This window comes from Balaenoptera acutorostrata, chromosome 6, assembly GCF_949987535.1.
Source record: "Balaenoptera acutorostrata chromosome 6, mBalAcu1.1, whole genome shotgun sequence".
NCBI lineage: Eukaryota > Metazoa > Chordata > Mammalia > Artiodactyla > Balaenopteridae > Balaenoptera > Balaenoptera acutorostrata.
In genome coordinates, this window is record NC_080069.1 from 10,423,256 (window position 1) to 10,437,071 (window position 13,816).

Sequence of the window (13,816 nt, forward strand, 5' to 3'; positions counted from 1 at the left end):
CCTCCAAAATTTCAAGCATAATGCTTTCTTTTAAGGCCCCCCTTACTTTTCCACTGAATCCGATAATAATAATTTGGAGTCCTCACCAACTATCTTCTCCATTTTAAGCCACAATGCCTTTATACTTTACAGCTCCACTTCAGAAATAAAGGAAGTCAGGCTGGGAAGAGTAAGTCAAGGTTGGAAAAAACCCAGGATACAAAAAGATTTTATCAGTCTGGAATATCTAAGCAGATAACATTTAAAAGAGATAAAGGCAGAGTTCAGCACTAAGATCCCAAAACTACAGGGAAATGATTTCGCTTACTAACAGCACACACACACACACACACACACAGTTGTGATTTTAGTTGACTATAATTTCAGTGAATCAAGAATATATGACTGACTAGGGAAAAAAAAAAACTATCACCTGCTTATCCTGGTTTTTTTTTAAACGAAGTATAGTGTCAAAAACGAAAGAGTAAAAGTTACCCCACTCTGCACTCTGACACTGTATACTGAATACTGTACACTGTGCTGAGTGCCACACTTTTAAGAGGGACATTAACAAAGTGAACGCAGGGCAGAGGACTGAGAAATTGGTGAGGGGATTTGAAACTGTCAAATAAGAAACAGCTGAAGGAAATGGGGATCGACAGCCTGTGGAGTAGAAGACCGAGGAAAAGGATGGTAATCTCAACGACCACAGAGGCCCTGAGAGTGAAGTAAATGAACCAAGGCGGCCGGCAGAGACCTTAGCAAAATGGAGAGCATATTTAGCATCTAAGGGAGATTACTACCATCAGAAATGTGAGCTCTACATCACCAAAGCCTATAATTTTTTCTCAAGAAAAGCCAGAAAAAGAGATTTTTATGTGAAATCTCTGCATTTCTAAAAGTTGGCTCCCAATGTAAGTCTTTGTATAAGTTGGGTGGCCAAATGGTTATGTGCACGGGCCTTACTTGATCCATGCACACTAATTTGCAACTCATGTCTTGGGAAACATGATGGCTGTCTTCCAGCATCTGCAGAACTGTCAGAGGGAAAAGGAATAGACTTGTTCTACACAGCCCTAAAAGGTGACACTCACAGAGAGGCAAACTGCAGCTCAATAAGGAAAAGCGTCCTAAAAACTAGTCTGCAAATTAGAATGGGCTGCCCAGGGAGGTTCACATCACTGTAAGTATTCAAAGAGGGACAGGTCAGTAAATGTTATTGGCAGATTCAAGAATGCTGCCTCTTACTACATCTGGTCAAATAACTAAACCCCCCCAAGCCTCAGTTTTCTTTCCTACCTTCCTCCCCCCGCAAAAAAAAGGAATATTGTAACATTTAGCCTCTTATCTCTCGGAGTTACTATAAAGATCAAAATCTATGTAAGAAAAAATATATATGAAAGTATGATATGATCGCCAAGAACTAAAGTAATTTAAGACATTATTGTAATCTACCATCATAATGTATTTTTGTATGTCTTATCTCTCTTACTATACAGGCTAAGGGCATATTCCAAATCTAATTCATTTTTTAAAATTCCTCAGAGTATCAAATATTTGTTGAAAAAAGGTTTAAAAGGAAGTTGGAGGAGAGGGTTAAAATGATGACAATATAAGAGGATAAGATAAACAGTCAACAAAGCAAACATCCAGGGGGTTAATCATTAATAACACTGATCAGTCTAAAAGGTACTGGGCACAGTCAAACAGAGAAATACACAAAAGTAGCAACATGTGTGTGAAGGCGCGATACTCTAAGGCAGGCATTGGCAAACTACAGCCAGCTGCCTGTTTTGTAAATAGAGTTACATTAGAATACAGCCTTGTTCATTCAGTTATGGATTGCATGTGTATATTATTGTATGTACATACTGTATATATGTACTATATATCAGTATATGTTGTTTTCAGTCTACAACAGCAGAGCTGAATAGTTGCAAAGCCTAAAATACTATTTGGCTGTTAACAGAAAAAGTTTGCCTATTTTTCTGTAAGATTACTCCCAGGTTACAAACCACAGAATGCTGAGACATAGTTCATCTTCCCTACGGCTCCATCCCTGCGATTTTAATGGGTCATTTTGGTACACGTGAGCAAAATCCTACACTAAACATCATGACCTAAGTGCAGAGGAGGTAAATATGTCACTGAATGGGGTCTTCATATTCCTCTTATATACCCAAGATTATAAAATTTTTCACGCTGCTTCTTTTCCACCTAGTAATATCACCAAAGAGATCTGAAAAACTCCAGGTGTACAAGGAGTGTGGGACTGGCTCAGGCAGGAAAAGATCACGCTTAGAGGTGAGCCTCCCCCTGCCTCTCGAGTTCTCGAACTCCGTCTGCTTGAGCTCCACTATTTCAAGGAACCGACAAATAGATAAAAAATCCTTTCTTTCCTCTTAGTTACCCTATTATTACTGGTTCTCAAAAGAAACAGCTGCCGAAAATTAAGAGGAAAAAACCAAAATGAAGATAAATATGTTAACAGAAGTTTTCTGAGCTAAACTTAATATCCAGCAGAAACTAGTGCACAGTTTTACGACTTTATGAAAGGTTCATATTCCTTGCCTCACTCTGAAGTAATTATATGCAAAGACATTCAAGTCTCTACCAACAGCAAATCCGGAGGGATCTTCATTTTTCTCCTAATACTTGAATCTCCTTCTGCTTCAGGCAGTATCTCCAACCCTCCTCCAAGGGACCATCTACCAGTCTTGGCTCAGTTAGGGAAACACACACACACACACACACACACACACACACACACACACACACCCCCACACACACACACACACACACACCCACACCCCCCCCCCATGCAGCCAAGGCCTCACTCCTGCACCACCCTTCAGTGAGTTTTCATTCAACAGCTAGCCTAAAGCCCTGAGGGCAGGTCCTTATCTAATCCCCATACATTCTTCTGATGGCGTCAAGCCATCCTTTGAATTTCCCCCCTTCACCCCCTAGAGGTCTACTTCTCAGGCTTAACTTTACCCCTGATTCATTTCTCTCAAACCTGTTTGCTTAAACTCTTTGTATTCACAGGTTAAAACACTGAGGCCTAATCATAAAAAGATTCCAACTACACACGCTAAGCATTTAATGCCAGGTTTTCTTCCCCTTAGTAAAGTGAGGGGTGGGGGCCTGAAGACGCAAGCTCGGCAATTGTTTGTCCAGTAGGTATGCCCCCCGGAGAGCAGTGGCCATCCCTTCAAGTATTAAATAAACCATGCTCCAAGTATTCTGAACATTCACTATTCTAATCCTCTTCCGGAAAGCACTGAGGCCAGTTTCCCTCATATCAATATTTATGAGTACTAACGACTCCTCACAGGCAGAAGATCAGGAAATTCCCACAGGAAAAGGTATTTTTAACACACCAAGTATGAGTTTAAGAACATGGGTCTTCTTTCCCCATGAAATATTTAAAAGTCCCCCTGGTAAAAGTTGGTGAGAACGCTGAGCTCCACTCAAGACTATCAGGACCTCCCAAGTTACGATCTCAGGAACTCAGTACAGTTAGAATAACTGAACCAGACTGCGAGAGACTGGCTGAGCAAAACGGAGGGAAACGCCGTTTTGTACAATCTGTACAATGCACAGATTTTTTTAAAAACGAAAGAAAACATGGGGAGCCCAGCCTTCAAAAATGAAGCTACCTAAATCGGAGAAAGAAAGCGAGGAGAAGAAATATAAAGAGACCTCTTAGATAAACCACATATGGGGAAAAAAGCTGGACATGTGCTCTGCCTCTCCTCCTCCAAAGGAGTAGAACCGAGAGACTTGATGAAGCCCCTTAGAATTTTTGAAAAGAAAAGAGGCGGGAGGAATCCACCAAATTCAAGTCTTTTGAGAGCCACAAAAACCTAAAAAGGTTCTGAACCACTGGCTCAACGTGGAGAAGAGAAACAGCCTCTCTGCAGTCTGGCAGCCCTGCCCGGTCTCCACAGGGTTCCGGATTCGCACTGAACCGTGCCGGGTAATCCGGATAACTCGGCTAAGATTTCAGTCGTGTAGACGCGCACTCCGCAGCCCCTCTCCTGCCCAAGCAGCGCTGGGCCCATCGCTTCAGAGCCTGGGCCCCAGGGCCCCAGAAGCACAGAACGGCAGCACCTGGACCCTCGGGCAGGAAGTGGCTATTCTGACTGTGGGCTCCTCATGAAAGGAGGTGAGCCTGGTGAAAAGAGCCAGAGGAAGAGCAGCTGCTGGCGGCTGTGTCTGAATGCAGCGGAAAGCAGACCTGGGAGTGTGTGCACGCAGAAAAGGGGAGGGGGGCAGTCTGGGAGGCCCCTTCGTGGACCGAGGATGCTCTGCTCTGCACAAGCAGCTGGACAAACACAGGGGGGAAAGGAGGGGAGAGGGCTGCACAGCTGAGGCCGAGCCTTTAGAAAAAGGGGTGGAGGTGGGTGCGAGGTAACTGGGACTACAGGGGGCGTCTGGGGGTGGGGAGGTCGCCTTTAGACCCCCCCATACCCCCGAGGGGGCCCGTTACGTTACCCACCCCCCCTCGCTGGTGGCTAAGGCTCTGGAAGTCCTCTCCCGAGACGTCTGGGAAGGCCTACTCCGAGGCTGCACGCCCCCGCCGTACCGGGCAGCAGCCCCTCGCCGGCTCCAGCGGCCCCGAAGCGGCCGGACCCGGACCCGCCCGGTGCCCGGTGCCCGGCGCTCGCGGCCGGACCCGGGATCCCTACCACGAGCCCCTTCCGGGCTGGCGCCCCGGCTGCTCCGGGCTCCCGCCGCCACCAGGAGTCCTACCGGCTTCCAGTTCAGGGACGAGCCGCCACCGCCTCCTGCGCGAGACTCGGGTTCCCAAAAGCCACTCTCGCCGCCTGCAGCCCGCCTTCCAGGCCGCGCCGGATCCTCAGCTCCCCCTGCAGGCTGGCAGCCATTTCCGACCAGCGCCGGCGGAACTTGCCGAAGTGCGCCGCGCCGGAAATGGCCGAACACGGGCGCTCGCGAGCGGGGGGTGGGGGTGGGGCGGGGGCGCGGGGGGAGCGGGGGGGCGGGGAGTAGGCGGTGGGCGGGGGCAAAGGGGGCGGGGCGGAGGCGTCAGCAACTTTGCCGACCGCGCCCGAAGGGCCGCCAAGGCCTTGGGCACCAAGAGCAGCCGCGCCGGGGATTGTGGGAGACGCCCGCGGGGAGGAAGCGCGTGCCCGCCCTTCTGGGCCCTCAGACCCGCGTCCTACCAATGCCCCTCACCCTTTCCGAAAAACCTCTCCGGGGGGTGCGAAGAGAATGCTCCCGCCGGTTCTGGATCGCGTTCTGACTCCAGAACCTCAGCCGCTTGGAGCGGCCCGGTGAACTTCAGGTGTAAAAATAAAGCCATCCCCACAGAAAAGGCCTTCCTCAATGAGCTGACCGGTCTCCGGCAATGGTCTGGAGTTGTGAAACACTCTGATTATTTAACAACAAAGAAAAGGCCGGATGGCGTGAATGCCTAGGGAAAGGGAAAAAAATCCCGGGGCTTTGCAAAAACAATGGTTTAGTCCAGTCGTGTTGGCGTGATCAACCGAAACTGGGAGGAAAAGGCGATGCAGTTTGAAATACTTAAGAGCCAACCCCTGTGAGCGGAAAAGCGCACACATTCCTACGGCCCTAAGAGATGCGTCGCTGTCAACTTCCACACTTGCAAAGTCAGGACAAAACTTTATAACTGAAATGATGGGAGTGGGTGAAGGAACTCCACCAGTCCTGGAAGACACACCTGATTATTACTGTTCACTCAGGAATGCGTTTAAGCCATTATTTAAAATCCGTAAATGCAATATGATCTAAGATCAAATTTGCTTCAACTTTTTTTAAACATGCTTTTAATTTCCAAAGGGTGGGACTTCTACTCCAGGGTTTTCCAACCAGGGAACCCGACACACACCAGGACCCGAAGAAGCTGCGGAGGCAAGGCAGGGGTGGGCTGGGATCCCCGTACTTGGGTGGTCTGTACATTAGACAAACTGCACCCCCTGAGACCCCTCCACAGCTGCCCTGTCTCATCCACACACCCTTCCTGGTGGAGCCCAGAGGCCGACATGGGACAGTTTGGGCAAAGGCTTCCATTTGCAAAACAAAACTTTTAAAAACCTAGCAACCTGTTCTCCAGAGCACACTCTTCATCTCCCCAAACCCATCCACCCCTCCTTTTCCTGATCCCCTTTTTCTTCTCTCTTTCCTGACATCTCCTTACTCTCCCCTCTCACCGCACTCTTACTTCTCCTTTTCCCTTTATTACTAAGGACAAACTTAAACCTTCAAAGTCATACCACCGTCATATATGTACAAAAACAACCCCTTTCTGGGCTTCCCTGGTGGTGCAGTGGTTAGGAATCCGCCTGCCAATGCAGGGGACACGGGTTCGAGCCCTGGTCCAGGAAGATCCTACGTGCCGCGGAGCAACTAAGCCCGTACGCCACAAGTACCGAGCCTGCGCTCCAGAGCCCGTGAGCCACAACTACTGAGCCTGCGTGCCACAACTACTGAAGCCCATGCGCCTAGAGCCTGTGCTCCACAGCAGAAGCCTGCACACCACAACGAAGAGCAGCCCCCGCTCACCACAGCTAGAGAAAGCCCGCGTGTAGCAACAAAGACCCAACACAGCCAAAAATAAAGTTAATAAAATAATCACACACAAAAAAATGCTTTCTAACTTTTACCAACTTTGTTGAGAAAAGTTGGAGGCAGGGAAGCAAAAATCAAAATGCTTTAAAAATCAAAAGAAATGAAATGAAATGAAAATGGGGAAAACTGTTCTGTTGCCCAAATATCAAGAATTGCCTAAAGTTCTTTTTTTTTTTTCTTCACACTTCATCTTCTTGGCTCTCCTCCAGAGGTCTGTGGCAGCAGGCAGAAGTCTGGCAGTGTGGGAGGAGACGCAACAGAAGCCCAGAAGCCAGGGCTGGTTCATCACCAAGCACTGGTTCATCTCCACGCGGACAAGAGAGGGCCTGCAGATAGCTGCTTCCTGGCGGACTCATCCTAAATGTCGTCTTCTACATCTGAGTGACTTAACATTGCTGCCCCTAACGCCGACTTATTTGATTCCAACAACAGTTCAAGATTCAGGGTGAAAAAGGATACCCAACCAAAATTTGGTCGAACCTTGACATCCCCAGAGCCCTGGGTCCTGCTGAGCACCTGCCTCCTTTGGATCTTGTGAGCCTCTTTTCTCCCACAGTTCATCTCTCTAGCTATGATGCGGGCCACTTTCGTTTCCTCTCCGCATTCTCTTCCTAGCGTCATCTTAGCCTCGAAGCAGATCCCTCACTGCATCGCCCCAGTCCCTATGTTCCAGCTGCACTGGAGACATCACCATCATCATCCTATGAATACCTATTTTATGAATACTAAGCTAAACCCTTGGTCGGCATTGTCTCATTTAAATCCTTGCAGGGTGATATCAGCTTACTGATAGGGAACTGACAAGAGGCTAAATAAATAAGGTGCCCAAGGTCACAGAGTGAAGTGCAAAGTAAAGATGGAACTCCAAGTCTCCCCAACTTCAAAGTCAATATTCTTGACCAGAACAATCTGGTTGTCTCACCAGGACCTTAAGCTTAATGTATCCCACACTGAACTCATCTCTATCCCTTCCCCCTATGCTCTCCTCAAATGCCCTTATTTATAATAGTGTGACCATCATCTTTCCTAACATAGAAACTCAAAACCTGGCATCATTTTTTTTTTTTTTTTTTGCTATGCCATGCAGCTTGCAGGATCTTAGTTCCCTCGGCAGTGAAAACACCAAGTCCTAACCACTGGAGCAACAGGGAATTCCCCTGGCATCATCTTTGACAACTCTCTTTACCTGCACGTAAAATCAATTTTCAAGGCTTAAAGCCTTGACGTGTAGGATCTCTACCATCTGTCCTCTGCAGTCTCACACCTAGTTCCCGGCTTCAAGTCCTCTCCTGGGCTGTTACCTTTCTATTTTAAGTTCTGGCTCAGGAAATACAATCACATTCACAGGGGCTCTCCTCAAGAAAGAAAGCCAAGACAACAGGACATACAATGAAGCTCATCTTCACTGATATGAGACCTCTCAATATTATGACCTTTTACAACATATTGTAGGCTTCTAATAGCAGGAGCCTATGGGTCTTCTCTCTAAAGCGTGGTCATAGGGACTCAGCAGTGCCCAGTCTCTTTATTTTTGGTTCCAAATTTTAAATTCCCAGAAAAGAGACATGACTGGCCTGGCTTGGGTCCCTTTTCCACCCCTCGATCAATCAGCCTTGGTTGAGCAGCAGGTGACCCTTGTCTAAATATAGCAGTTGGAGCCTCTCCTATAAATAGGGCTTGTTCCCAGAAAAGGAGGCATACACCATTCATTCACTTGTTCATTCATTCATTCATTACATCAATAAGTAGCTGAGCACCTACCAAAATATATGCAAGGTTCTTTCATATATGCAAAATTTCTAGAACATGACCCTGCCCTCATGCCATGAAAGTCACAACATAAAAAGATAAGAAATCGGACTTCTCTGGTGGTGCAGTGGTTAAGAATCGCCTGCCAATGCAGGGGACATGGGTTCAAGCCCTGGTCTGGGAAGACCCCACATGCCGTGGAGCAACTAAGCCCGTGCGCCTCAGCTACTGAGCCTGCGCTCTAGAGCCCGCAAGCCACAACTACTGAGCCCACGTACCACAACTACTGAAGCCCACGTGCCTAGAGCCCATGCTCCGAAACAAAGAGAAGCCACCACATTGAGAAGCCCACGCCCTGCAACGAAGAGAAGACTAGACCACGCTCGCCGCAACTAGAGAAAGCTCGCGCACAGCAATGAAGACCCAACACAGCCAAAAATAAACTAATTAATTTTTTAAAAAAATAAGAAATCACTAGATAAAATCATAACAATATTCACCCTTAAGAGACCATCAATCCAATTATATGTAATGGAAGATAATTCACCACACCGTATATAAGCCTCTGGTGGTAAAAGTAATCAGTACTAACATGTACATGTTCAACAAAACCAGTTCATGGCAGCACCACTAGAAACAGACAGAAACAGAATAAAAACTACCCAAATGTCCATCAGCGGTAGACTAAAGTATAGTGTATTCACACAGTGGAATACTTTACAGCAATGAGAATGAATGCTTTGCAAATATACACAACAAAATTGATGAATGTCTCAGTGTTTAGCAAAAGAAGCCAGACATGAAAAAGTATATAGGGTATGATTCCACTCATAGAATATATGAAAACAGGCAAAACTAACCTACTCTTAGGAAGTAGTTACTAGAGGGGAACAAAAGGGGCTGCGTGGGCGCTGGTCCTGCTGTTGTTTCTTGAGCTGGGTGCGGTTACACAGGTGCGTTGTTTGTCCCAATCCATCAGGCTGTACACTTATCATATGTGTCCTTTTCTATATGTAGGGTATCCTTCAATTTAAAAAGTTTTTAAAATTAAGTAATTAATGGTTAAGGCAAGGAGCCTTTAATCACCCTTGAACACTGTTGCTATGATTATCCTAGAGATGCCAATTACTGCTGGCCCCATCCGCCACCTTCTTAAGAGACCCTAAACCCCGTCAGACTTTGGAAAGAGCCGCCACTCCCACTGCACGGCCCCCTCCCCTCCAGCCCCAGCTGACTGGACTTGCTCTCACCTGGACACTTGGGAGCCGGACACTTTGAAGCTGAGTCAGGTGACAGAGCGCTGCATCTAAGAAATTGCACAGATCTGAGGCAAAGAATTTCTGGACATATGCACAGTGATAAGCAAAGAAAGTTGATCTGCAGAAAATAGAGCCAATACACAGAAGGAAGCAAACAAGCCCGTGGGAGATGGAGGGACACGCCCCCGAGGCCGCTTACTCTCCAGCTCTGGTACGCATGCGCCCCACCCGCCGCTGGGTATCCGTCAGATTGCTCATGTAACCATACTAGCACAAAAAAGAAAACCTTACTTATTTAAATTCGTGTGAATAGGTTTGTTTGTGGCACGTATTATCTCATTTAGTCCCTATGACAACCCTACACAGTAAGTACCATTATGATTCCCATTTCTCGGATGAGAAAACGGACGCCCAGAAAGGACAAGTAACGCGCAAATCACACACCCGGTAGGGGATGGCGCCAGGATTTGGACCCAAGCAGTCTGATCCCGGGGCCTGAAATCTTAACAACTTGACTACACTGCAGTGCGAGGGAAATGCTGAAAATGGCAACGTGAATTGCACATTGCGTTAATGGATTTAACTAAGGCATCTGATTCTGTTAAACGGAGAAATGATAAAAAAAAGATTTAAAAACTGGCTGTCTGAAGAAGTTGGTAAGCGCTTCTTTCACAAGGGAATTACAGTTTGAGTTGTAGATGTCAGAGAAACATAAAATGCATATAATGTGACAAATTATACTAAGTAAGACTGTGTTCTTATACCAGGAAATTGTTTATTTAAAAAATTTCAGCAAAACGCTCTCTTGGCGGGTCCCCACTGATTACCTATTTTCCCCAAAATGTTAATACCCAGGAGAGGGAGTTTTAGTGCTATGGAAGGAGAAATTGATGATAAAAGTTACTTCAAATCTCAGGGAGGGAGGTGCCAGTTGTCACTTTCCATGATGATGGCCAGGCCCACAGTCCACTCAGCGAAGCTTCCAGATCAATCACAACCAAGCCATTGGTGACCCCCAGCAACCTTCAAAAGGTATGATTCAGGAATTATCAGTGAGTTTAAGTCAGATAAGAACTTGTTCTCTCCGTAATGCTTTGATTTTCAAAGAAAGTGCTGACAACCACTACTCAAGATCTTTTCTATATATAAATGACTGAGCAATTTTGTGGCTTATATTTAGAACAATGCATGACAATTTCTAGATTAGAGTTCCAAGGTTACTCTTCTCTTTGGTCCATCGATGCCAGAAAAAGACAAAAGGTCATCTTCTAAGGCTCCACGGATAGCACTCTTTAGCCTGCTAAATGGCTCAGTCTGAAAGTCCTTGCTTTGAAGTTAAAAAGAGGCTGTTTTGTCATCTGGCAAAAGGTGGGACAGTTTGGGTGGTTTGCGATAATTTGTAGTAAGACCACTGAGTTAACCTGAGGCCCAAAACAAAGCACGTATTATCGTCAAAAAGAGGATTTTACTCGTTTCCTCACTACCTTGCACGTGGCTGTGAAAAATAAGTTTTGCTCGTAAGAACCTACTGTAGAGCACAGGGAACTCTACTCAATACTCTATAATGGCCTCTATGGGAAAAGAATCTAAAAAAAGAGTGGATATATGTATACATATAACTGATTCACTTTGCTGTACATCTGAAACTAACACAACACTGTAAATCAGCTGTACTCCAATAAAAATTTTTTTAAAAAAAGAAAAAGAAGTTTTGTACTAGTTTCACATCAGGAAGCTTAGCCTGAGGCAAACCTGTTGTCTACACAAGTCATGTAATGTGACCAATTAACATTCTAAAAGTTAGTCATTGTCCCTCAAATATAATGTATCTGTCTCTAAGTTCCCTTCTTCCCTCAAAAGCCTTCTCCCCTGTGTGTTTTCATTCTCTGCTCACCATGTCAGCACAGCTTTGCCGAGGCAGCTACATTGGACAATCAGTAGATATCAAAATGCCATCAAAATTTCCTAAGCTTGCTCCTGGAAGTGCCAAATAGTGATGCAAATGTCCCCAAAGGCAAATATACAGGCACCTAACATTTGCCCTAAATTAGGCCAGTGAGTAGTAAAAATGTGCCCAGTTAGGTACAACATGCCACAACATGGCATGAATGACTAGTTGAAGACCTTAATGCACTGAGAGCTATAACCAGAAAAAAAGACAAGTCAGGCCAAGCACTGATGGCTGAGTTCCAATGTCACATTTGTAGGCAGCTCCACGACTCCAAAATTGTCCTAATACCAGAAGTCACTCATAGATTCAAAAAATCAACTGCTCACTACTTTCACTTAAAAATGCTTCCTGTAGGGCTTCCCTGGTGGCGCAGTGGTTGAGAATCTGCCTGCTAATGCAGGGGACACGGGTTCGAGCCCTGGTCTGGGAAGATCCCACATGCCACGGAGCAGCTGGGCCCGTGAGCCACAATTGCTGAGCCTGCGCGTCTGGAGCCTGTGCCCCGCGACGGGAGGGGCCGCGATAGAGAAAGGCCCGCGCACCGCGATGAAGGGCGGTCCCCGCACCGCGATGAAGAGTGGCCCCCGCTTGCCGCAACTGGAGAAAGCCCTCGCACGAACCGAAGACCCAACACAGCCAAAAATAAATAAATAAATAAATAAATAAATAAGAAAATCCTTAAAAAAAAAAAAAAATGCTTCCTGTAAACAAGGCATTCCAACTGAAAATTAGCCAAGTGTCTTAGAGGTACTTAAAGAACATCAGTTAACATCTTAGTTAACCAATTTGGCTGGAAAATCAAAATTGAAAGAGCAATTTCCAAATGTAATCTTGCTCAAAACTTTTAAAATATATAACTTTTTAATAACATATGGGTTTATGTATTTTTTTAAAGCAGTTTCTGCCAACCAAATTTTCAAGAGAAAAATGTAGAGATTTTAAACCAATTCATGAAGGTTTGCAACAAGATTTTATTAAAGAGAAATACTATTTTCCCAAATATTCCTAAATATGAATTCTCAACCTAAATAGTGAGAGCATGATGCTAGTGGTCCCAGTCAATCCCAGAACAAAATAATCATTGACCCCTTCGTCAACCCAAGCCTTCAGAAGCCTTGCAAAGACTATGCCACAGGTCAAAAATGAAACCAAATGAAAGTGTGACCACATTGCTACAAATACATCAATTCTGTGGTCCCAAACGAACAACCCAAAGCTCAACTCTAATGGATAATGTCGGATTATTTCACCCTCTTGTTACAAAGGGACACACATCATTACGTTGTGTAGGTTATGAAGAAAAGCATAACTGTAAGGTGAAGAGGTGATTATTTAGTAAAACGGATGGCTGACATAAGTGATGTAAATAATCTAAAAATATTTTAACCATATGTGAAAAATGCTAAGTATGAAAATCCTTTAAACGTTCAAATACTACATGCATTTGTATTATTTTTAGGTACATTTAACTATGTTTCAATGATGCTCGATATTTCCTTATATTTCATATTTAATTAGCTTAAACAATAAGCATGTAAATATTAGTGGGTTCATAAATTAATAGCCAAAAAATCACAAAAACTGATAAATTAAATATTTGCCAACTCTATGGCTTCCTTCCAGCTCATGAGCACAACTTTATAAAATTGCTATCTTTATGTATCAACCATTTCCATTTCTCCTTTTTTCACTTACTTTGAATGGACTATATGTGTTTCTACATGATTCTCATAGTCATCTCTAAAGACATTCCATGTCTGTCTCAGTGGTTCCTGAATGACAGTTTTTAGAGCAAGATCAAACGAAGTTTTCATCAGTCTACAGTTAAATGAGAAAAGCCAAGGCAAGTTAGTGAGTTTTTAATAAAGCTAAATTTATTCAATTGAAAAGACTGTCCTTTGAGATTATGTCCTTTCCATTTTCTTGTGTTAACATGTGTTTTTATGAAATGATGGTAATGGTAAATGGCAGTTTTTTCTTTATCTTCCTTATATGACAAAATACTGAAACATACCTATTTTGCTCCCTACCACTACCAGTTATTTTTTATTTTACTAGTCCGTTAAATCCAAAAGTCAACTAACTACCAGTCTGTCTAAAGATCCCCCTTCCTGGCATTTTAAAGTATGAGCCCACACAGACACACTCAAAAAAAGGATTGTGGAAAGACTCCTGTGGTAGCAGACCTCCAAAGTGTCCCCAATGATCCCTGCCCCTGGTATTCACACCCTTGTGGTCCCCTCCCACTCTATACCAGGGATGG

The 13,816-nt window shown here is 44.9% G+C and overlaps 1 protein-coding gene across 2 annotated transcripts in view; it reads right to left on the minus strand.

Moving 5' to 3' along the window:
• The window catches only part of EXTL3 (exostosin like glycosyltransferase 3), a 131,818-nt gene that overhangs the window by 60,152 nt on the left and 57,850 nt on the right, over positions 1-13,816 (minus strand). Inside the window, exon 1 of one of the 2 annotated variants that reach the window (XM_057548632.1) lies at positions 4,738-4,887. The exons of the other annotated variant lie outside the window; for it this stretch is intronic. The gene's annotated coding sequence lies outside the window, so the exon portion shown is untranslated. Of the gene's footprint in view, positions 1-4,737; positions 4,888-13,816 lie in introns of those variants that run through there. 2 annotated transcript variants of the gene reach the window in all.